We start from the raw sequence: 22,780 nt of genomic DNA, 5'->3' as shown, positions 1-22,780 counted from the left end.
AGGTGGAAGAGAAGGCAGGTCATGGAGCTAGATGGTGGAGAGCAGTAGGGGGCTCTAGCAACAGAACTTACACGTATGTTTTGTTCAATGCTGGTATACTTTATTCTAATGTGGGTAGGGCATGTTCCATGAGCATTTCAAGATCAGCTAAAATGCTTTGTTAAGTGAAAAGCAGTATGGAACATGGTATTCATTTACATTTTCCCCAAAACAGCCACTCATTAATTCAGTTTGTGCTTTTCATATCAATTGATTTGACAATCACCTTCAGACATCTACATGGTCCCCAACAGAAAGATTACTTCTTATAATTTAGGAAGAATGTTGTAATCCAGGCAGAATATTAGAATGTGAACTCTCAGAGGGCAGGGTCTATGTCTTTGTACATTTTCTTTTAACCTTATAGGGTCTAACAAAGTGCTCTGCACACTGGATGCAATCATGAAATATTTTAATGAATATAAGCAGTGATTTACATTATGATTGAAGTATGTAAATACACATACATGCACACATACATGCTCACATACATGCATGCATGCATTACTTCTTTTGAGCCTCACAATGACGCTGAGAAGTAGGTAATACAGGCCATTTTAAAGATTGGAAACTGAGGTTAAGCACCTGCCTTATGACCACAAAGGAAATATGAGTTTCAAACCCACATTGTACCAATTTTCTCTCCAAGGAACTATCCTAAACTGCCTCTCTGAATAGGTCAGAACTACAACTCAAGTTGTGTCTATTGAAGACTGTGTATATTGAATGCCATAAACTCTAGCCAATTTTGTCTGCCATTTATTTTTTAAGACAATTCAGAGACCATATCTTTTTGATGTTATATAAACAAAACTCATATCTAATGAATATTAAAAGAGGGAAGCTTCAAGAATATGGGATGGACCCTTTGATGGGTTTATGAAAAGATGTGGATATGAATTACCCAATGTGAATGGATCCATTTGACTGTTTGGGGGCATATGTATTCAAACAACCCACACCAGTAAGATCATGAATCCACTCACGGGAATTGATAAATATATTAAACCAGGTCAAAATAACCAGCTGATGAAGTGAAGAGGAAAGGGAACTGGATTTAGATTGAGAGAATATGGCTTCAAATCTCATCTTTGCTCTTTATTACCTGCGTGACTCTGGGCAATTCATAATCATCATGGGCCTCAGTTTCCTCTTCTGTAAAATTAGGGGGCTGGGCTATATGGCCTCTGATGTGTCTTCCAAAGCTAAATCAATGATCCCAATAACCACACCATTGAGTTTCCTCCTAAGAATATCCTCTGCCAGGTTAGAAGGCTTCATATAGTTCAATGTTGCCCACTGGTCACAGGATACGTTAAGGACATGAAGAATTTTCCATACATTTTCTCACATTGGTGTTCACAGTTACTGATGAGGAAGATGACATGAGCATGATTCATCCCATTTTAGAGGTGGGAAAATTAAGATACAGCAAACTAAGCACCTTGACCAAGATCGTAGAGCTAGTAAGGGATAAAACTCAAAAATCAAATCTTGACCTTCTGACTTCACACCTAGGACTCTGTGAATGCCCTCTGAGCCACAGTCCAGAATAATTGTTTGCCTGCTGCCTTCCTGGGAGCTCCTTGAGGGCAGAGACTGTTTTGCCTCTCTTTGTATCCCTGGCATTTAGCACAGTGCCTGGAACATAGTAAGTGCTTCACGAATTTTTGTTGTCTAGATTCTGCCACTTAAGAGCTGCCCAGGATCACACAGCCAAGCTGTATCATAGGCAGGACTTGAGATTATGACATCAGCATGCTAGCTACTACATCTTCACTTGGGTAAGGCCTGTATCAATACACCAGGGCCTCTCTAGGTCAACAAAAATCCCTAAGAATTTGAAAGATGGCAGGTATAGACGGTCACCTCAGCAGCCTGCTGGCAGGTCTGCCTGCCTCAGATCTCTCCCCATTCTAAGCCACCTTCCATTCACCCACTAAAGTTATTTTCCTCAATCACAGTTCCTTTATAAACTCCACTGGCTCCCTATCATCTTCAGGGTCAAATACAAAATACTTTGTCTAGCACACAAAGCCCTTCGTAACCTCCCCCCGCTCCTATCTTTCCAGGTTTTTACATCTTACTCCACATCACATATTATCAATCCAATGACTCTGGCCTTTTTGTTGTTATTCAGTTGTTTTCCAGCCATATCTGACACTTTGTGGTCCCATTTGTGGATTTCTTGGCAAAGATACTAGAGTGGGTTGTCATTTCCTTCTCCAGCTCATTTTACAGATGAGGAAACTGAGGCAAACCTGATTAAGTGATTTTCCCAGAGTCATACAGCTATTAAGTGTCTGAGGCTGGATTTGAACTTAGGAAAATGAGCCTTCCTGACTCCAGGCCCAGCACTCTATGCACTGTGCCGCCTAGCTGCCCAAATAAAACATTCTTTTGCTCAACCCCAGACATTTTTTCTGCATCTCTCTTATGCCTAGAATGCTCATCATCTGCATCCCTTTCTCCTAGCTTCTGTGGCCACTTTTAAGTCCCAACTAAAATGCCATCTTTCACTGGAAACATTTTACCTCCCTTTAATTCTTTCCATCGCTTAATTATTTCCTATTTATACTGTATACAGCTTGCTTTGCATATATTTGTGTAAATGTTCTCTCCCCCATTCGATTCTAAGCTTTTTAAAAGTCAGGACTGTCTTTTGCCTCTTTCTTGTATCTCTGGGGCATAGCACAGTGCCTGGCACACAGTAGGCTCTTAATAAATGTTTATTGACTAACTGTCCAGAAGGTCAGTTTACTTTCAAGATGAATAACTTAATGTGAAAAGAATCTGAAGGAGTTGCTTCGGACTTCCCAGCAGCTATTGGGGAAGAGAGCTGGGTGTACAACTAGATCTCGGGATCGTTGGCACCACCAGCCTTTCTTTCTAGCCACTGATAAAAGGAGGTGGAGATTTAGACTGGAGCCTGAGCTAGGCCTGCTGTTTGGCTTTGTCATCTCATAGGTCTAAAGCTTAGTTTCCTTGGACATCAAAAGAAAAATCAAAAGAATGTTGGAATAGATGATGTCTAAGTTAGTCGCCAGCACTGATGTTCTCCCACTAAAGAAGAGAAGTGCAAGAACTCAGTCGAAAGGAACCCAAAGAACACATATCCTCTAGCATGATTTTCACAGATTTTACTCTTTTCTGAAAACCTATTTTAATTTGAAACTTAAATCAAACATTTATATTTTTAAAAGACTGAATTCTCCATATGCTTGCCCATGCAGTATGATAGAAGGTTAGCATTAGCAGAGACCAGGAGTCTGGATGGTAGAAGTGATTAGGGGAGTCACTAAGTTCTGGGTTCCAATATGGTCTTTGAAACACACTTGGCTATGTGATCCTGGGGAAGCTGGTTAACCTCTCTGTGTCCCCAAGCAATTCTCTATGACTCTCAGCAATATAACAGGTAGCAAGTATTCCCTTTATCAATGGAATCAAAAGTCTAAGCTACATCTCTGATATAGGTAGGTTGTGTGACCCTGGCCAAGTCACTAACCCTCCTAGGGTTTTAAAAAACTCTTCAGGAGCATAAGAGATTGCAGAATGGTTTCTAGTTTACATTAGTAATGGGGCTTTCCTTACTCATTTGATTAAAAGCACACACACATGCACAAATGCACATATACACACACAAAGACAGCAGTTAAACTCATTATCTCCTAATCTATACATTCTCCATTGACCCTTTAAATGCATGCATGTAATTGTATACACATAATTCATTAAGAGCCATCTATCACTGGAAGTTTGGCCACAAAATGGCATTTTTGAGGGGAACAGTCACTTAACACAACAACTATTTACAGAGGCAACATGAATTTTCATCTGAACTAAAGCAAGGAGAGAGAGAGTCAGAGACAGAGAGACAGAGAGACAGAGACAGAGACAGAGAATCAGTGTATTAAGTACCTGTTATGTGCTTGGCACTGTGGTATAACTACAAAGAATTAAGCAATCCATTTTGAAACAGGGAAGTCCAAGAATGAATATGTATCATTGAGTTATTTTGAACTTTGAAACTTCCACAACTTGGGCAAATGTCAGTTAATTGGAGAATGGCTAAATGCAGAGTGACACATGGATGTAGGAGGATATGACTGCACCATAAAAAAAATGATGCATAGAAAGAATTTAAGGGATGGGAAGATTTCTATGAACTGATAAAGAGAAAAATTAACAGAACCAGGAACACAATATACACAGTAACCACAGAAATGTAAACAAAGAGACCTGTGGCAGCAGCAACAAGAACAGAAAGAATTGAAGGCCATTATAGTGCCCAAGTTTGGCCCTAGAGAAGAGTTGAGAAAAAGCATCTCTCTCCTCTTTTAATAGAGGTAGGGGAATATGGGTTTGTAATATCACATATACCATCAAATCATCTTTATATGTTCCTTAGTTCTACTGAATTCATTTTTATCTCTTTTTAAAGAAATTATTTATTATAAGAGATGGCTTATTTGGTTAGTGAATGGGGTGAAAATATATTCAGAAATGAAGGTGGTATCAAAATGAAAGATATGTGATTAATATTAAAACTTTATCAAATTGGACTTCAGGTAGGGTAGAAACAAGGGATAAGGCATTTTAAAATAAACTCACAAATCCAGGATGACAACACTGAATCAGGGTTACCATATATTCTTAACAAATTTCATACCAAAAAAAAAAATGGCTTCTTTAGATTAGAAGGCAAATTGTGCCCTGTGGCAAGAAAATATCAGCTCTGAGAAGGTAAGAGATGTATGTATTACCTTTATGTGCCACTTATAAGTTGTTTCTATCCTAACTCCAACTTAAATTATTAAAGCTTAAGAGTTAAGAGCTTAAAATGCCATTAAGAGCATTCTGACAATGCTACCCATGGGCACCTAAGCACCTTCCCCCTTCTGGAATGACCAGTTCATGGCTTTTTGAGAGGAAGAGACATAAAAATAAAATGTAGCAACAATTATGATTGCAGAGGATTTTAATGTTTTATTCCGTTCTTTAGGCAGTCCAATTTCAGGTTATTCATGTACAACCTGTCTCTCCACTCAAAGATCAGCAGGCTGGAATGGACATACCAGGATGGGAGGATGCCCTAGCAAGAGCCAAGGCATGTGCACAGAACATAGCAGAGAATAAGTCCTATCTGTGTCCTCAAAGAGAGCACACCTTCCAACAGAATGTCCCTCTTCTGACTCTTGCTAAGAATCATGGGTCAGGTTGTTTAATTATATGAAATAGTTCAAGCACTATAGGACCCATGTTAAAAGACCATGGGAAAAGCCCAAGCTCAGTGAGGAAAGTCTAGAGAAGGGCACCTGGGGATGCAGATGGAACTTGTTATCTCACCTCCTTTCTCCTCCAAGGAATGCAAGATAGGACAGTCATCTCAGAGCTGAGGGTTTGCTTCAAACAGAAAACAAATTTGTAGCTAATGGGCAACCCAAAAGAGCATGGGTTTTGAAACAGAGAGATACCTGCTGAGGTGCTAGATTGAACAACCTAGGTGAGTGCCATGAGGTCACAGCACAACTAAGGAGACATCCAAGGTGAGAAGTTATAACAAATGAAAAGGATGGGCTTCTGTAATGGAGGAATAGCCTTAAAGTTTTCTAGTGAATATGAATTAAACACAGAACACTGAGGGGAAAATGAGGATGGTGTTCAAGGATTAAAAGCAATAGAGACCAGGGTTAAGGAGAATGATAAAATTTCCTCAATTGCAGGACCAGTCTTAATCACTGGCTCCTCCCTCAAATATCCAATCCCCTCAAATAGCCAATCTATTGCCATCTTGTGACTTCTATCTTCATGACATCACTGGTATAGGTCCCCTATTTATGATTACAATCCCACCACCCTGTTGCAGGCCTTTTTCATCTCAGTAGTTGATTACTTCATTAGTCTCCAGGCCTGAACTCTCTCTCCAGTCCAATCCAATCTACTCATCTGCTGGAGTGGTTTTCCTAAAGCATAGTTCTAACCATGTGACCCCTTCCTCAATAAACTCCAGTTGTTCCCCATTACTTTGAGGATTAAATATAAATCCTCTGGGACTTTTAAGGCCTTTCACAACTAGGCCTTTTCCTGCTATTCCATTCTCCTACTTTTCAGACATTGACAATCTATCAGTCATGGCCATCTTGCTATTCCTTGAACACAAACAGGCTGACTTAGCCGTACTGTGAGTTTGTTATGGAGAGGACCCCAGCAGGGAGTCAGAGAGGTTTTGGGATGTTGAGGCTCCATGTTGTGATTTTCTGTATTGAATGTTTTGGGTTCCTTGCTGTTATGATGAAGTGGACTGACTGGCTATGGGAGTGCGTTGGTAACCAAAAATGGGCTCCTTAGCACTTAGTTCAACAAGTGCCCTTGAATAGTTTGGCTTTTGTTCCCTTTGAGTAATTTATTGAGCCTTACTAGGTGCTAAGCCCCAGGCCCAAACCCCTATTAGGTGTAAAACCTTAGTGGGTGTGGATTGGCAACTAAGGTGGGGTCCAAGGTGGGGCTAACTCCAGGGAGGGCCTAGTTTACATGTCTGGGAGAGCAGAGGCTTTTAGACCACGTGGGTTTAAGTCTGCCTCTTTGTGATGATCCTAGGTCACGTGGGTGAGTCTCATGTGTGACTCACCCCTGACGCTGAAAAAGATATAAAAACCAGGAGTTGACTGTCTGTTCTTTGGAGCTCTTTGCCCCAGCAGTGGTGGCGCATGACTCTGGACCAGCCCTTGTTCCGAGCTCCCGGGCTGAACCTAGATGTTGGTAACTATGAATTGTATTGGGTCTGTCTGTTGATATTTGTACTTTGTTTGTAATTTGCTCTGAAGTTCAGGGTGCAGGCTTTTTCCCCCGAACTAAGTGAATGATATTTGTGTGCTGAATTAAAGTAAGCTTGTCAACCCCTTTAACCTTGCTTTCCTTATTAAAGCAGATCAAAAGAACCTGTGCTTTTCCAGCATGCCGGCAGCTTTCTGGGTGCTGGCTGTGGGTGGATCTTACACCCCCACAGAAGCTGCTAGCCAGATTGTTGAAACAGGGAGCTGAGCATTTGGTTATGGGATATGGTTCTCTGGTACCTGAATAAATGGTTTACTTCTTCTACCTTCTATTTGGAGAGTCTTATATACTTTGCGATACAGAACTACATAGGCATTTTAACAATTATCGTCTACTATGTTTTTATTGCCATCTCCCAATTCCTTGCCTTGTTATCAGCTGTCCTCCATAGCTGTGATATTCTCCCTCCCTATCTTTGTGTCTTAGATTCCCCGGATTCCCTTAAGATTCAGATTTAATCTATAGGAGGTCTTCTCTAGCCTTCTCCCCCTGCCCCTGCTATTATTTGTACATTTCACCTCTGAATAACTTCTAATTGCACTGCATGTATCTTATATGTACATAATTGTTTACATGTTGTCTTCCCCATGAAAATATGGGCTCTTTGAGATGGGGACTATGTTTTTACCTTTCTTTATATCTCCAGCACTTAGCATAAGAAATGTCACATAGAAAGTGCTTAATAGATGTTTTTTGACTAACTGGCTAAAAAATCTGACCTGCACAAATATCAAACTGGGAAGGAGGTCAGGATGATAGATAGGATAGATCCAGGGACCTTGAGCCACAGAGACACCTTCAGAGGCAAGTAGAGGAGATAATTTCAAGATCATGGCAGGATGGCCTAACAAGTAGATGAAGAATCTTTGGGGCATGAATAGAAAAGTCCCGATCTGAGAGAGGGGGATAGGAATCATGGTACTATGAAAGGAAAACTGGTCCTGGAGCCAGACATCCTTGCTTTAAATGCTATCTCTGACACTTACTACCTCTATAACTTACAGCAAGTTAGTAAACCTCCTTGGTTTCATTCTCCTTAATTATAAAATGAGGCGGTTGAACTAGAAGGCCAGAAAGTTAGTTGCCTTCCTGCTGCATAGAAAGGATCTTATGATGAGTGAAGGATGCCCAGGGGTAGTGTGGCTGCAGATCACAAATACAACACAGGCCAGAGCTAGAGGGGCCAGTTGGGAGCCCATGCTTGGAACTGACAATAGTAAACAAGTTCTGGAAGCAATTAGTGTTCCAGCAGACCTGGAATTGGCAGCAGCCCAGAACTACCTGGGGCTAGGAGTTGGACTAGCTTTGTTCATCACCAGGGTGAAAACAGAAACGTGTGTTCAGTAATGTTTGACACTACACCATACACTGGATTTTAGCCCAAAGACTGAAATCCTGATTCATAGCTCCATCCATCTCCCAGAGACTCTTTTTGTGTATTTTGTCACTTTGTCTAATATGCCCTCATTTATTAGTAAAAATGCATGTTTATGCCCTTGAGCTTTTATAGATTTGTCGGGATAAAGAGTAAGAATTTCCATGACTCCATCAAGACAGAATGAGGAAGTAAGGTCACCCTAAAGGACATGGGACCCATAGCAGAGTCATGAAGCCTGCACTAGTGAATGAATGAATAGCTTTCAGTAGGTGTTTCCAATGAGCCGAGCAGCACTGTGCTAAACTCTAGGAATGAGAATGTGAAAGGGTGACACTCAATGCTCTCATGCTCTCAGTGAGCTTAGATTTGAATAAAGGATGACATCAATCTCAATCTCTCTGTTTCTCTGTCTCTCTGTCTCTCTCTGTCTCTCTGTCTCTGTCTCTGTCTCTCTCTCTCTCTCTCTTTCTCTCTCCATATGCACACACACACACACACATACACACACACACACACACTTGTGTGTCTCTTTCTATATATACATAAATATATGCTATCTGTTTATCTCTGTAATACATATATTTGTGTAAATCTCACAAACATATTTGGATGTGAGTATACATGTCTATGTATGTATGCCTAACATATGCACATATACAAATGTGTATTATAATACATACATATACATATACACCCACTAATCCAGTCACTATTGACACTAGTAGTTGGGATAGTTGACAAAGACAGTGAAACTGGGACTCAAGAAAGAGAAAATTAGTGTTCAGTATAGAGGCTAGAGCTCCTTCCTGGTCTGCCTGGAGTCAGGAAGTGTTAGGTACAAAATCATTACCCAGAAGTTTGCCAGGTCTGTGATGCTGAGCACGCAGGGTCTCTGAGCCTCAGTTTCCTTGCCAGGCATGTGACCCTGAGCACACAGGGTCTCTGAGCCTCATTTTTCTCCCCTGTAAATTGAGGATAGTACTAGTACCTATTTTACAAGGTCCTGTGAGGATCAAATGGTAGGAGGTAGGCAAAAGATTTTATAGAACATAAAGGGCTATAGGAGTGTGAGGTGTTAAGATGTTTGTAGTGCTCTTGAAGCTGCCATCCTTACTGCATCCTCATCACCTTTCTCTGGTCCCAGTTGCTATTCTGGAGAGGCTCAGATACGGACAAGACTCCAAAGGGAACATGCATCTCTGCCAATTCTACCCCTGCTCCTCTGCTCTCCTCTCAGGGGAAAGCTCTGTCTTCATGTATTTAACATTTTAATAGATGTCATTCTCCTGAATACTCATCCTCTCCTATCTATGTGGAATGAAAAATTCTTAAAATATAAAGACCTAGTAGGAAAAAAAACCCACTAAACTATATGGGAATTGGATCATCACCATTATCAACAAGCATTCATTAATAACCTCTCACTGTGCTAAGTGGTAGGAATACAAAGAATGAGGGAAATAGTCCCTGCCCTCAGGAAGCTCACATTCTAATTGGGGGAGACACCATGAAAACAACTATGCACATATTTTATACACACACACATAGAAGATGCAGAGTAATTTCAGAAGGATGGTAGTGTCAGGAAATTTAGGCAGGCATGGAAGAAGGGGGTTGGGAAAAGGCTTCTTTCAGAAAGTGGGATTTTAGCTGGTATGTGGGAGAAGCCAGGAGGCCGAGGTGAGGAGGAAAAGCATTCCAGGCATGGGTCAAAGCCAGTGCAAAGACATGGAGCCCAGAGATGGAATGTGACATGCAAGGAACAGTAAGAACAGGATTAAGTCCATGTCCTCCTTCTGGTCTGTTTTGACATTTGTCCTAAAGATGTTCTCAGTAAGCCTACAAAAAAGTGTTCATCCCGAGACTTTCATTCAACTTTATTTCTGACATAGCCTGCTGAATATTAAACATAGTGGAATAATGGTAGAACAGTGATGCAGCAGTGAACCACTTCTATACGAACTCCATGAAAAAGATGACATAACAATATTATTGTTGCTGTCTAGTCATTTCAGTCACATCCCAACTCTTCATGACCCCGTTTATGGTTTTCTTGGCAAAGATACTGGAATGATTTGCCATTTCCTTCCTTCTTCAGCCCATTTTGTAGGTGAGGAAATGAAGACAAACAGGCTTCCTGATTCTAAGTCCAAAGCTCTATCCCTTGCTCCACTTAGCTCTGCCCAACAACAATATTAATACGAGGGAAAACATTATTCTAGTGGGATGGGGAGGTGATCCAACTTGCACATCTATAGACCTTTATATTTGACTAAGAACTTTCTTTACAAACCCTGTGGGATCAATTTACCTTCCTTTGAAGAGGAGAAGGAGAGGCAGAGGGAGATGGAGAGAGCTGAATTACTCAGCTAGCTGGGTCCCCTTTCAGGCAGCTGGGTCTACTCACCACTTGTGTTTGTCTTTCATTTTCAAAGAGGACCATGGCATCATGGAAATTATGACATGACCTGCAGAGATCAATTGTGTAAACATTCCTCAATTTTATAGATGAGCAACCTGGTGCTCCAAGAGGCTAAGGAACTTGTACATAGAAAGCAAATACCAGAACTAGGATGAAAACCCAGGCTTCCCATACTCAAAGGTCAGGGATATTTCCTCTAGATAACAGTACAACCCACAACTTGAAGGCCATGTACTCTGTAAATATATGAATATATATATATATATATATACACGTATATATATATATGTATATATACATACACACACATACACACACACACATATATGTGTGTGTGTATGTTATATATATATATATATATATATACATATATATATATATAACATACACACACACATATATTACATACACACACTGCATCTCCCTTGTAAGAATGGAAGCTCCTTGGGGGCAGAGGTTACTTTGCTTTAGTCTTTGAAGTCCCAGTCCTAGGCACATGGTAGGTGCTGAATAGATGCATGTTAGTTAGATGATTGATAGGGTGTAGCCTTGGGGAAAAGGAAGGAGGACTTAGGAGACAGGATTTGCTCTGGAGACTTAGCAGCTGCAGTCACTCACTGCCATGAAGGGCATGAATGAGAATAGAAAGGGTCTCTTTCTTCCTCTATATCAAGTCCATCGACTTATCCGGCTCACCCCCTCCTCCCCTCAGAACACAGGAAGACTCTTTTAAGATTGACACTGATTAAATGCATTTTCTATTTTTGAAAATAACAGCCCTACTAGAGAATGACCCTCTTCTCATTGTCTGCCATTTTCAGCAGCAGACTTTTACAGCACACACTTAACTTACTTACCATGCTTCACCAACACTGGCTGTAATTAAATGCTCTAATGCTATAATTACATACATACCAGATGAAGAGAATTACAGTAAATACATAAATAGTTCTTAAATTGAAATTTCTTTTTTAGAAGGCCTTTGTTCAAATACCTAATCTGACAAAAATGAACCTCAACCAAGGCTACATATTCAAGCATTTTCAAGAGACTCAACTTTTAGTTGAACCTGACTCCAAGCCAACCTATCAATCAGCCAATCATCATTTATTAAGCACCTACTATATACCAAGCATTGTGCTGAGTCCCAGGGATACAAAAAAAGGCAAGACAGTCCTTGCTTTCAAAGAGCTGGAAGATTAATATACAAGTGATAGTAGACATCTGTATAGAAAGTTCCAAGGAAAGGAAGGAAGGAAGGAAAGAAAGAAGGAAGGAAGGAAGAAAAAGGAAGGAAGGAAGAGAAAGAAATCTGGGTAATTTGTCTACACAGTGCCTAACACTCAACTATTTGTAAATAAAGATGGTGGTGTAGTATGTAGAGTATGTAGTATGTCGCCTTGAAGTTGGAAGATGGCTTAATTTCTGTCTCAGACACATACTGACTGTGTGACCCCAAGTAAGTTGCTTAGGAATCTCTTTCTGGATCTTGGATCTCTAAATTAAAGATGAGTTCTAGATTTTCATTTGAGTTGATTGTAGAGTTGGGGAGGGGTTCCACACAGAGCATTCCCTATACTGATTAAATAAAAGAGCTGTACCTTAAACCACCTCTTTTTTTGACAGAATTTTTCACTTTTCAATCTATCTGGCATCATGTGTACAAGTCTGAAACATAAGACATTCTCCTTGAGATGAAACACGAAAATCTTTCTGGATCTCATTGAAGACTTTAAAATTAAGTTGCTGAATATTTTCTTCATGACATAAATGTAGGGTGCCAAAAAACCTTCCTTCTTTGAATTTCCTTGAATTATCATTTTCTGAGATTAAATGCATAACATGGACTGCAAAAATTTTAAGTTTAAATAGTTGTCATCACAGAATGAGATGAATTATAAGGTTGCTCTCATTCCTTTCTACTTTCGATGTGCCAGGTACTGCACTAAATGCACTAAAATTATTTTCTCATTTGATCCTCACAATAATCCTCTAAGATAGGTGCCATTTTTATCCCCATTTTACCAATGGAAAAACCTGACTCAAACAGGTTAAGTCACGTATCCAAGGTCACACAGTTAGTATTCTTGGGCCAGATTTGGACTCAAGTCTTCTTGATTCCAGATGCTCTATTCGCTGAGCAGAGGAAGAGAAAGAAGAAGAGCAGGAAGAAGAGGAAAATGAAGAGGAGATGAGGAGGAGCAAAATGAGGAGGAGAAAGAGAACAGAAGAAAAAGAAGAGAAGGAGAAAGAGGAAGAGGAGATGAAAGAGAAGGGGGAGGAAGATGAGAGAAGAGGTGGAGAATGAAAGGAGAAGGAAGAAGAGGAAGAGAAGGAGAAGAGGAGGAGGAGAGATGGAGGAAGAGAAATGGAAGAGGAGGAAGAGAAGAGGATAAAAAAGGAAGAGGAGGAGGAGAAAGAGGAAAAAGAGGAGAAGAGGGAGGAGGAGGAATGATAATTACTTGATTTTACAAAGGACTAGATAGATAGATAGACAGATAGATAGACAGATAAATTCATTGTTTCTCAACAAGTCAAGGATATAGTACTCAGTACTGCACTTGTAGTCAGGGAGACTTTGGTTCAAATTCCACTCCTTCCCCCCACCCTCAGCATTTACTGTATGATCTAGGACAAATCACGTTTCCTTTCTTAGCCTCACTCAGTTCCCTCATCTGTAAACCAAGGATGATAAGTCCTATAGTACCACAGAGCCTTGTCTTTAAAGGTCAGCTTTCGTGAACTCCCTCCTCACCTCAGCCACTTGGAATCCCTGGTCTCCTTTAAGACTCCACCTTCAGTATGAGGCCTTTCTTGCCCCTCCCTGCTTCTGCTGTCTTCCTCCCGAAGGTGACCTTTGATCTCTTGTGTTTTAAACCTAACTATATACCCATGCAATCTCCCCCGTTAGAACATATGTTCCCTGAAGGCAGGCATGATGGAACTTTTGCCTTTGTCTCTACAGTGTCTAGCACATGTTCCTGGCACACATCAGGCCATTTATACATGCTTGTTGATTGATCAATTCAATTGTACATTTATGGCAGAGCCTACAAGGTACTTTCCTTATAGCCCTGTGACTCTCATTGTCCTCTTTGTATAGGGGAGGGAACTGACTGAAACCAAGAGATGTTGGAGACTTGGCCAGAAGCAGCATTAGCATAAACTCAAGGACTTGGGCCCTGGATCATCTAGTCCCATGGCTAGGTCTTCTTCCACAACTCCATAGTGAATTCCAGCCTGCCAGCTCTTATTCTGATGGCTGCTCTTATAGCTGGCATTATATCTGGTGGTTCAATTTTGTCATTAATTATTTAACTATGAATGTATCTTTAATACCCATTCCTTCATTCCTCTCCTCATTGTGCTTCTGACTTTATTGAATTCACCACTATGTTTCTATTCCTTTCCCACCCTGGAACATTATTCTGGAACCTGAGGCCTACCATTGGCGAATTTCTCCAAAGATCTTCATTTTTAGGAAAGACATTGGCTACCATCCATCATTCTTCTCTAGTCTCTAATTCTGACTTCCCAGACTTTGCCATAATGCCATGAAAGCCTCTTCCACGCTCTACTTTTGACTCTCTTATATGCTGTCTTCCCTATTAGAATGTAAGGTCCTTGACTGCATGGATTAGTTATCTTTTTGTTTGTATTTGTATCCCCAGTGCTTAACACAAAGACTTGAACAAAGTAAGCTCTAAATGAATGCTTGTCAATTGACGTAAAAATCATAATTCAGTAGAAAACTATACTCCAATACATTCCAATCTATGATATGAAACACAGAGCATCAGACCCTCAAGTCCCTGGTTTCTTCTTTCAAAAGTTATCAAATTTGATAAAAATGACAAGTTTGGGGACAACAGATACTCGGATACATTGTTGGTAGACCCGCATACTGGTACAAACATTTTGAAGTGAAATGTGGTGACATGCACCCTGCTATGCAGCAATTCATACCTTTTGGCCCAGCAATTCAATTGCTAGAATTCTATTGCCAAAACTTATGTGTGTGCATATTTGTATGTGTATGTATGTAGATGTGTGTACACACACACACACACACACACACACACACACACACACACACACACATATACATATATATTCAGAGAACCGCACGTTAAGAACTCTTGCTATAGAGTAACAGACTTTGAATGGACCAGGGAGCAGAAAATCTGTATTCTAATGCCAGCTCTATTTTTTGCCCCACAGATTGCCTTAGGTAAGTCATGTCTGCTATCTGAGTCTCATTTCCTCACCTGTGAAATGAAAAAAGAGCTGGAGTACACAATCTTGGAAATCCCTCATAGATCTAAATTCCAAGATCTAAACTGAGGTTAGAATTCAGGTTTTTTACCCACTGAGCAATGACTCTCCTCAATGGTTGTGGTGTTGTACCAGAAGCGAGCGAGACACACCACAGAGTATAAGTTTTAAGTGGAGAATTTATTAGCCGGCGGCCATCGGGGTACGGCACCACAAATCAATGGCAAATGTGTTGGGGTGATGGCTTGGCTTATATAGGATATGGGGGTACAGAGTAAGGGGGAAGAGGAACAAAGGTCCTGGCTGATCAAAAGATTCAGTCAGGTTATCGTACTAGTGGGATAATCTCATTTACATTCCTTGGTGGAGTCACAGAGTCCCAGGGATATCTCCCAGGAAGGGTCTGTCAAGTTATCTCTCAGTGGGATGGTCCTATCTATTGACATTTCAGGAAGGAGCCATGGAGTCCCAGGGGGTTTGCTAAATACCAAAGATATCTGAATCCATTCTTTCTGGGGGGGCTTGTCAGTAGCTAGGGGTTACTCAGGGGTTCCTAATTTTCCTTGTATTACAGTGGGAGTGAATTGTGAAATGTCTGGATATCTGGATACCATTATATGGAGGATAGCCATAATATATAAGCCTAAAAGACATCGCATTTAGCCTAATGAAATCCACACTATAGGCCAAATAGTGAAGTCCTATATATGTGGTCAAATCTGATGATAGATAGATAGATAGACAGACAGGTAGATAGATAGATAGATAGATAGATAGATAGATAGATAGATAGATAGATAGATATGTAGATAGATGGCCTACTTCTTCTAAGGGTCATTTGATACAAAGTTATGGCAAAGGTGAAAAGAGTCTCTTGAAGTTCACGATAAGATTTTACCCACTTGTTCTTGGTCTCCTTTCTATTCTTTTTTTAGTATATATTTCTTTTTCAAAAGTTCAACTCCATTGTATCCTCTAGAGTGAGACTTTGGGGAAAGGGAGAAGGTAGCCAAAGACAACTCACCCGAGGGCTGATTTTAAATAGCTACCAGCAGACAGAGATTCAGTCAAGCCTTGTTTCTACATACAAGTCTGTGGCCAAGTGTTGTTAATGAGTTAAAGGGTTTTGGAAAAGGTGCAGTTTCCAGGGGGGGCAGGGGAAGCTTGATAAGAGTACTTGAAGGACCTGTGATTGATGTGTGTTAGTGATAAAAGCACATTGGGATGAAAAATGAGTGTAATTTAGAACAAAATTTCAGGCTGATAAAGAAGAGTCAAAATTTCAAAAGATCCACTGGGGCTCTAAGTACAGAAATCACATCTGATCAGAATGTCACATGCAGAGAAAAAAGAATGGAGATGGTTTCCCCACTGCCAAACCTTACCAACTTCAGACTTTCAGAGAAGGAGAAAGAAAGAAAAAGTAAGATGGAGAAGGCAGAAGCTTGGGAGAGATATCCCAGCACCTGCTGAAAACAGATGAGGGGAGAGGAATTAAAGTCACCCTGCCCCACCCTAATTCTAAGTAAAACACTAACTCAATCACTACTTGTAATACAATGAAGGTAATTCATCACTGGAAGAAGTCAATCAGTTTAAATGGCATTAGTATTGGCTGATGTTAATGAATTCAGAATCAGTAAAACAACTTCTAGATCAGGTGTTCTTAACCTTTTGGGGGCCCTGGACCCCTTTGGCCTGAGGGAAAAGCCAATGTACCCTTTCTCATTGTAATGTAGTAAATGCTTAAAATGCACAGGATTAAAAGGAAACCAATTAGATGGAAATAGTTATCAACACATTTAAAAGACAAGCTAGTTCACAGTCCTTAGGTTTAAGAACCTCTAATCCGTTTCTGGGAGACAAAGGGCAAAATAGTACAGCAGGAAAATGTGTATGCATGTATGTATGTATGTATGTGTGTATCATATGTGTATATATGTATTGTGTAATAGATACGGATCCTATGATTTAAACATGAAGAACTGGGTAGACTGATCATGTTCCTTATTTTGAATCCAACTGTAATCCTAAATTTCTATTTGACAGTTTGCTATTAATGTGGAATGAAACATCATTGTATAATGACATTGACTAAACAGTGTAATCCGTATAAACACAGTTCCATTTTGTGAGGTATGACTGATTTTTAAGGAAAACATTTTTTTAAATTTCTTTAAAAACTCTAAAGAAACACAAGCTTGTACCCACCCTGAACAAGAACAGGAGTGACCACATGAATCACATTTCTACTCTCCTATGTAGTACTTGACATCGCTGGCATAAAATCCCTGAACCCAGAAAGGATTAGGTGACCATCAATAACAAATCCCCCCTTCACTGTGATCTGAGGGGCAGGGAATGACCTGTAAGAGGCAAGAAAACCAGTCAGGCCCCAAGTTACTTTTTTAGGGACTCCTATCTTTAATGAAGCAGACATGAAACAACAACAAAAAAACTGAATATATAATACTACCTAACACACTGTGGTAAGGCACAGAGTAACAGCATAAAGCATAACAAATTAAAACATAATTATTTAGTACTTATTGTACCCAGAATCAGATAAGGATGTGTAAACAAGATGTGAAAGTGGACAGTGATGACAAGGGGAGACTGGAAGGAGGACAAGTTCTACCATGAATTAGTTTTAGTTGTGTGGGTTTTTTATTTTGCCCCCAAATTTTATCATATGAAAAGAAAGTCTATGAAAAATAAATTGGATTGGACAACTCAAATGATCTTTGAATTATCTGCTTCAGGACACTCTCGGCATCTGTCAGGAAACAACAGGGCGATTGATGCTGTTTCTTCTGAGCCTTCCGATCTCATTCATTTTAGAGCTCTGTGTGTTTTTTCTTAGCTCTTCTGGTAGATGAGCCTTTAGCTTGCTCTGTTCATACATGGCTCCTTGATGAAATCAGATACCCTAGTTCTGGTGTGACCTGCATGATCTACCCAACAAACGGATTCCCCATAACATCCCAGTTGTGATCTAGAAGGGAATAGAAGATATAGGGAATGCTATTCCTGGTGGGTTGGCCTTTGAAAACTCAGCTTCCAAATTAGTTACAATTTCTTCACCCACTCTGCCTGCCTCTAACAAACTCAGCTTTTGCTTGGTCTGCTCAAAGATTCCCTACTGATATCTGTGATGCATGCTTGTTGTACCCAGAGAATCTGAGAAATCAGAGATTTACAAACTACTGTTCCTCCAATCACTCTGATTTACCCTCTACTTTTCTATGCTGGCATACAGACTCGGTACAATCAGAATTATACCCACACAAAATGCTTTGTTTTATGGAAAAGCTCTTGAAATAAACCCACATTACATTGCATAAAAAAGTATTAAATGCAGCAGGAACAAATGAAATCCTTGCAAATAAGCTAGGAACAAAAATGGAAGAAAGTACAAGAAATTATACCAAAGCTGCTCATATAAATCTAAACTCCTATGAAATAATGAAGAAATGGCAGAAATGGGAAAGAAAACAGCTAATCATTTCCCAAATAAGAACATAAAGGATAACACATGCTGTACTCATTTTGGAAACACCCATGAGAAAGTAGGTACAAATACCTAAAGAAATGAAGACACTTGCACAAATATTCGTAGATCGATTAATCTGTGTACAGATGGCCCAACCCTATTGCAGGGATTCACCTACTCTGAATTTTTTAGCCACTCTACCAGGGGGCAGGACTTTGGACAAACTTCAGAAGAAGCAGCAGGAAACCCACCATTAAAACAACTTCTTAAGATAAATTCTATTGTTTGTGTGTGGAGTGAGAGAAATCAGGTTTGCAGAGGAAGGGACACCAGGCCTACTGGCTGGTAAGTCAAACAACATGAGGCTTCAATAGAAGACCGCAAAAGGGGTTGGGTGGGGTGGGTAAGGCCAGGTATAGGAGGGGCTCACCTGTCATACCACAGTTCAGCCGGGTCACCAAGCTCAGCTGTCTCTATGCAGCTGAAGTGTGAGTGCTCTCTGAATTTTGGTGCCCAGGAGCAAAGTTGAAGTTATTCCACCCTAATTTTGGCTCTTCCAAAGGTCTGAGTTGAAGGAAATAGCAGTGATGTTCATTGGTTAATTCTGTCCTCTAATCAGCTCTGGCAAATGTGCTGAGTGGATTTTGAAGCTGTTGGCTAAAATGTATCATTAGATCATAGATTTATATTTACAAGGAAACCCTAGATATTATCCAGTCTAAATCCCTCATTTGAGGAGTGAAGAAACTGACTTCCCAGGGGTCACACAGCCAGCAAGTGTCAAAGGCAGAATTCAAACCAAGTTCTTCTTGACCCAATTCCAGGGTATAATCTACTATATGAGAGTGCCTGGCTTCCATTATCTTTGACTTTTAACTACCCATGCTCTCTATTAGCCTTTAGAGACAGGCCATGTTTGTAACAAAACTGCCTAAAATACCATCAAATACATAGAAGTAATACAAAATATGTTTCTAGAATAAAAAGAATAATATAAGAAGGAAGGAAAGAAGAAAGGAAGGAAGGAAGAAAGGAAGGAAGGAAGGAAGGAAGAAAGGAAGGAAGGAAGGAAGGAAGGAAGGAAGGAAGGAAGGAAGGAAGGAAGAAAGGAAGGAAAGGAAGGAAGAAAAGGAAGGAAGGATGGAGGGAGGGAAGATTGGGGGTGAGTGTATAGAGATTAACCAGTCCAACAATCTGTGCATAAACCATTGTAATTATCTTCATTTTGATCTCAATCCTTCCTTCTATTTAGCTAGGTCAGAGAGCCCTGAAGAACCAAGAGAGTAATTAACACATGGATAAAACTATCATGGGAAAGATAAAAAGATAGATGAGAAAAAAATGCAATTGGGACATGTTTCAAAAGAGGAGAAACCTTTTGGCATCAAAGGAGAACTTTGCCAGTTAAGCAGAAAATAATTATGTAGATAGAGATGATAGAGATTTATATACATGTGTGCATGAATACATGACATCCGATATATAAAATGTGATATGTATGTGTTTCTAAATATATAAGATACAGCAATAGTCCTTTTAAGGAGACTATCTTCCATTTTGTGCATAAGCAGGCATACATTTGCAGAAATACTTCTCACCTGGCCATTTGGTCCTTTTAAAAAAAGAAAACTAGAAAGATAAAGACAAGTTTGAATTTATTAGCTGATTAGAATTACTGTTTACTGAAAAAGTCTATTTTGACAGACAGCATAAGTGGTTTCACCAAAGAATCATCTGAGCAGTAAAGAAGATGAGCTATTCATGTAGGGATACAGAGGAATGTCCTGTGGAGTGCGAGAATGTCCCATTGTTACCCTAGCAATGTGAAGAGAACTTGAGGAAAGCTACCAGTGTGGCTGACTTCTGGGCAGCTATGGACTAGGTTTGCCTAGTCAGGATGGGTACCAATGGGTTAGATCTGCCTAGTGGGCAAGAATTCCCCTATCTCTTATGGAATCCCAGATCCATTGGAGTATCCCAACAAGTCTTTTCACTGTATTATCTGAACTGATGTTTATAATCTGTTATCATTCCTTTGAAGATTAAATTCTGTAGGATAGTATGTAAATTTATTAAAAAAAAACAAAGAAACAAACAAAAAACCTTAGAGACTGCCCAGTATTCTGTTTGTGAAAATTAGCACATGACCATCCAACTTTTCCTGGAGAGCTTTAACAGTCACTTTAGAAAAAGATAAGGGGACATTGTCCTGAAGCTTGAAAGAAAGGACACTATTATTCTCTGCCTGGAATGGGTGGTGTTCATTTCATTCTTGAACTCTATTTGTGCAGAAAATTAGACTGATACCATTCCTCCCATCTCCTTTGTAATAGCATAGGACCTAGAATGTGGAGCGGCCCTCACACTGCTACACAAGGATTAGTACAAGTATATAATGTTTCACACTTTTATATTTTGTGTACAGAAGTGACCTAGATTGTGGGTTTGCAGTGATGAAAGCCTGGAGGAGAAAAGGCTCAGGGGACTAGGGTTGGGGAGGGAGTGGCAGGGACAAGAGCTTCCATCAGGTTTTGGAAAGGCTGGCACATGGACGTTGCTTAAGTTTGTTCTGCCAAGCTCCAGAAGGCAGGACTATGGACAATGGATGAAAGCTGCAGAGAGGCATATTTAGACTTAATATAAGGAAACACTCCCTAAAAATTAGAACTAACTAACCATAGAATGAGTGGCTCTAGGAATTATCAGGTTTCTTCCTCATTAATGAGAGGTTTAAAATGAAGGCTGGGTGATTATTGTCTCTTTTGTAGAAGGGATTTTTATTCAGATATGCAGTAAGACTAGAAGACTTCAAGGGCTTTTCCAAATACTACTGAGAGCCCAGTGTCCTGAAATTCATGCCATCAAGAAGTCGTACTCTCTGATGAAGATATGTAATTTTGCCCATGCAAATGAAGGATGCCCACACAAATACCCGCTAGCACCAGCATGTTATGGATTGAAGAAATTATTCGAGGAAAAGCTAGTGACAAAGAATTTTCCAATTAGACTAAAACATCTCCTAAAGTTGTTTATAAGATGAAAGACCATGTTCTCTCCTTTGGGCTCACTCTTCTTTTTTTGGTCCTATCTTTCTAGATTTTATCTGTATATGTTTTTGCATAATATACTCTATAATTATGTATTCTTTACTAGTATCTTTACTTATGACCGAAAATCAACATTTCAGTGATAGGAGGCAAAAGTTGCTATGCTAATTACACATTCTTGATAAACTACATGATAATAACTGCAGCAGAATCGTACATTAGCAGAAGGCATGTAAACGATTTCAGTTGTTCTCACATGGGAGAAATAAGAGACTTTATTGTAACTTATTCCAAACATTCTTGTTTCTTCTACACTTATCTTCTTCAATCGTACCATGATGCCACGACTCAATTTGCATGCCCCATTGGAAGAAGATATATTGAAGCACATGGCTACGAATGCCACCATTATGATGAAATGTCTGGAGAAAATATGGCCAATCTCCAGCTGTTGGGTCAACACAATAGAATAATCTGAACTGCCCTTGAGGTTGTTCATAATAAAATATGACCTGACGTAGCCAAGAATTTGGAGAAGACTAGAACATGAAATCACCGATATCTAAATATCAAACCCGGCAGAAATTTCTACATTCTTATGATTAAAGTCAAATAAGCACATCAAGAAACTCCCACCCCAGCAGGTCTGACTCTCTTATGGTTGGTTTACAGTATAGCAAACTTTAAAAAAATGCAGTCTGGACAAGCCACATTCAGACATATTAAGTCTCCGCAAGCCTGCAGCTGTGAATGTCTCCACTTGCACAATCTAACTAGAGGATGCTTTAAAGGTTGATTTAATTGTAGCTTCTGAATCATGTTATTTCCCATGTTTTAAGTTGTTGAACATAAATATACAAGTGTTAGAGTAATTTTGAAAATCTGCAAATGTTTGGGACGAAATCTGCAAGATCTCCATTTCTGCTGGGAATTGACAACGAGATTTAAATACCGTCTGAAGAAAAATACTACCTGACAACAGCAGTGGCCAAATTGCCGTGCAAAATATTTTGGACATTTCACTAGCCTTGTAATGTGAATTTACACAGGAGAAACTATGAGCAAACAGAAAACTGACCATTCGTTCTCACTCATTTTTTATAAAAGGGACAAAAAGAGACTACAGGAAAGTTAGCACACTTAAGTAGAGAAAATGTCCAGAGAACACACATTTTCATTCATTAAGAGATCTCTGCCCCTGCTTCTTTGCCAATACACAAATATTTTCAGCATCCTTGAAACAAGCACAAGGCCAAGATACAGACGTTGCCCCTACCAATATCACCAGGAAC

At 39.8% G+C, this 22,780-nt stretch overlaps 1 protein-coding gene across 1 annotated transcript in view; it reads right to left on the bottom strand.

Moving 5' to 3' along the window:
- LOC118847063 (neuroligin-1-like) overlaps nucleotides 1–22,780 on the bottom strand; it is a 36,562-nt gene that overhangs the window by 12,256 nt on the left and 1,526 nt on the right. The gene's annotated exons all lie outside the window — the stretch shown is intronic.

Source organism: Trichosurus vulpecula, chromosome 4 (genome assembly GCF_011100635.1).
Source record: "Trichosurus vulpecula isolate mTriVul1 chromosome 4, mTriVul1.pri, whole genome shotgun sequence".
NCBI classification, from domain to species: Eukaryota; Metazoa; Chordata; class Mammalia; order Diprotodontia; family Phalangeridae; genus Trichosurus; species Trichosurus vulpecula.
This window is presented reverse-complemented; position numbering and strand designations above follow the sequence as displayed.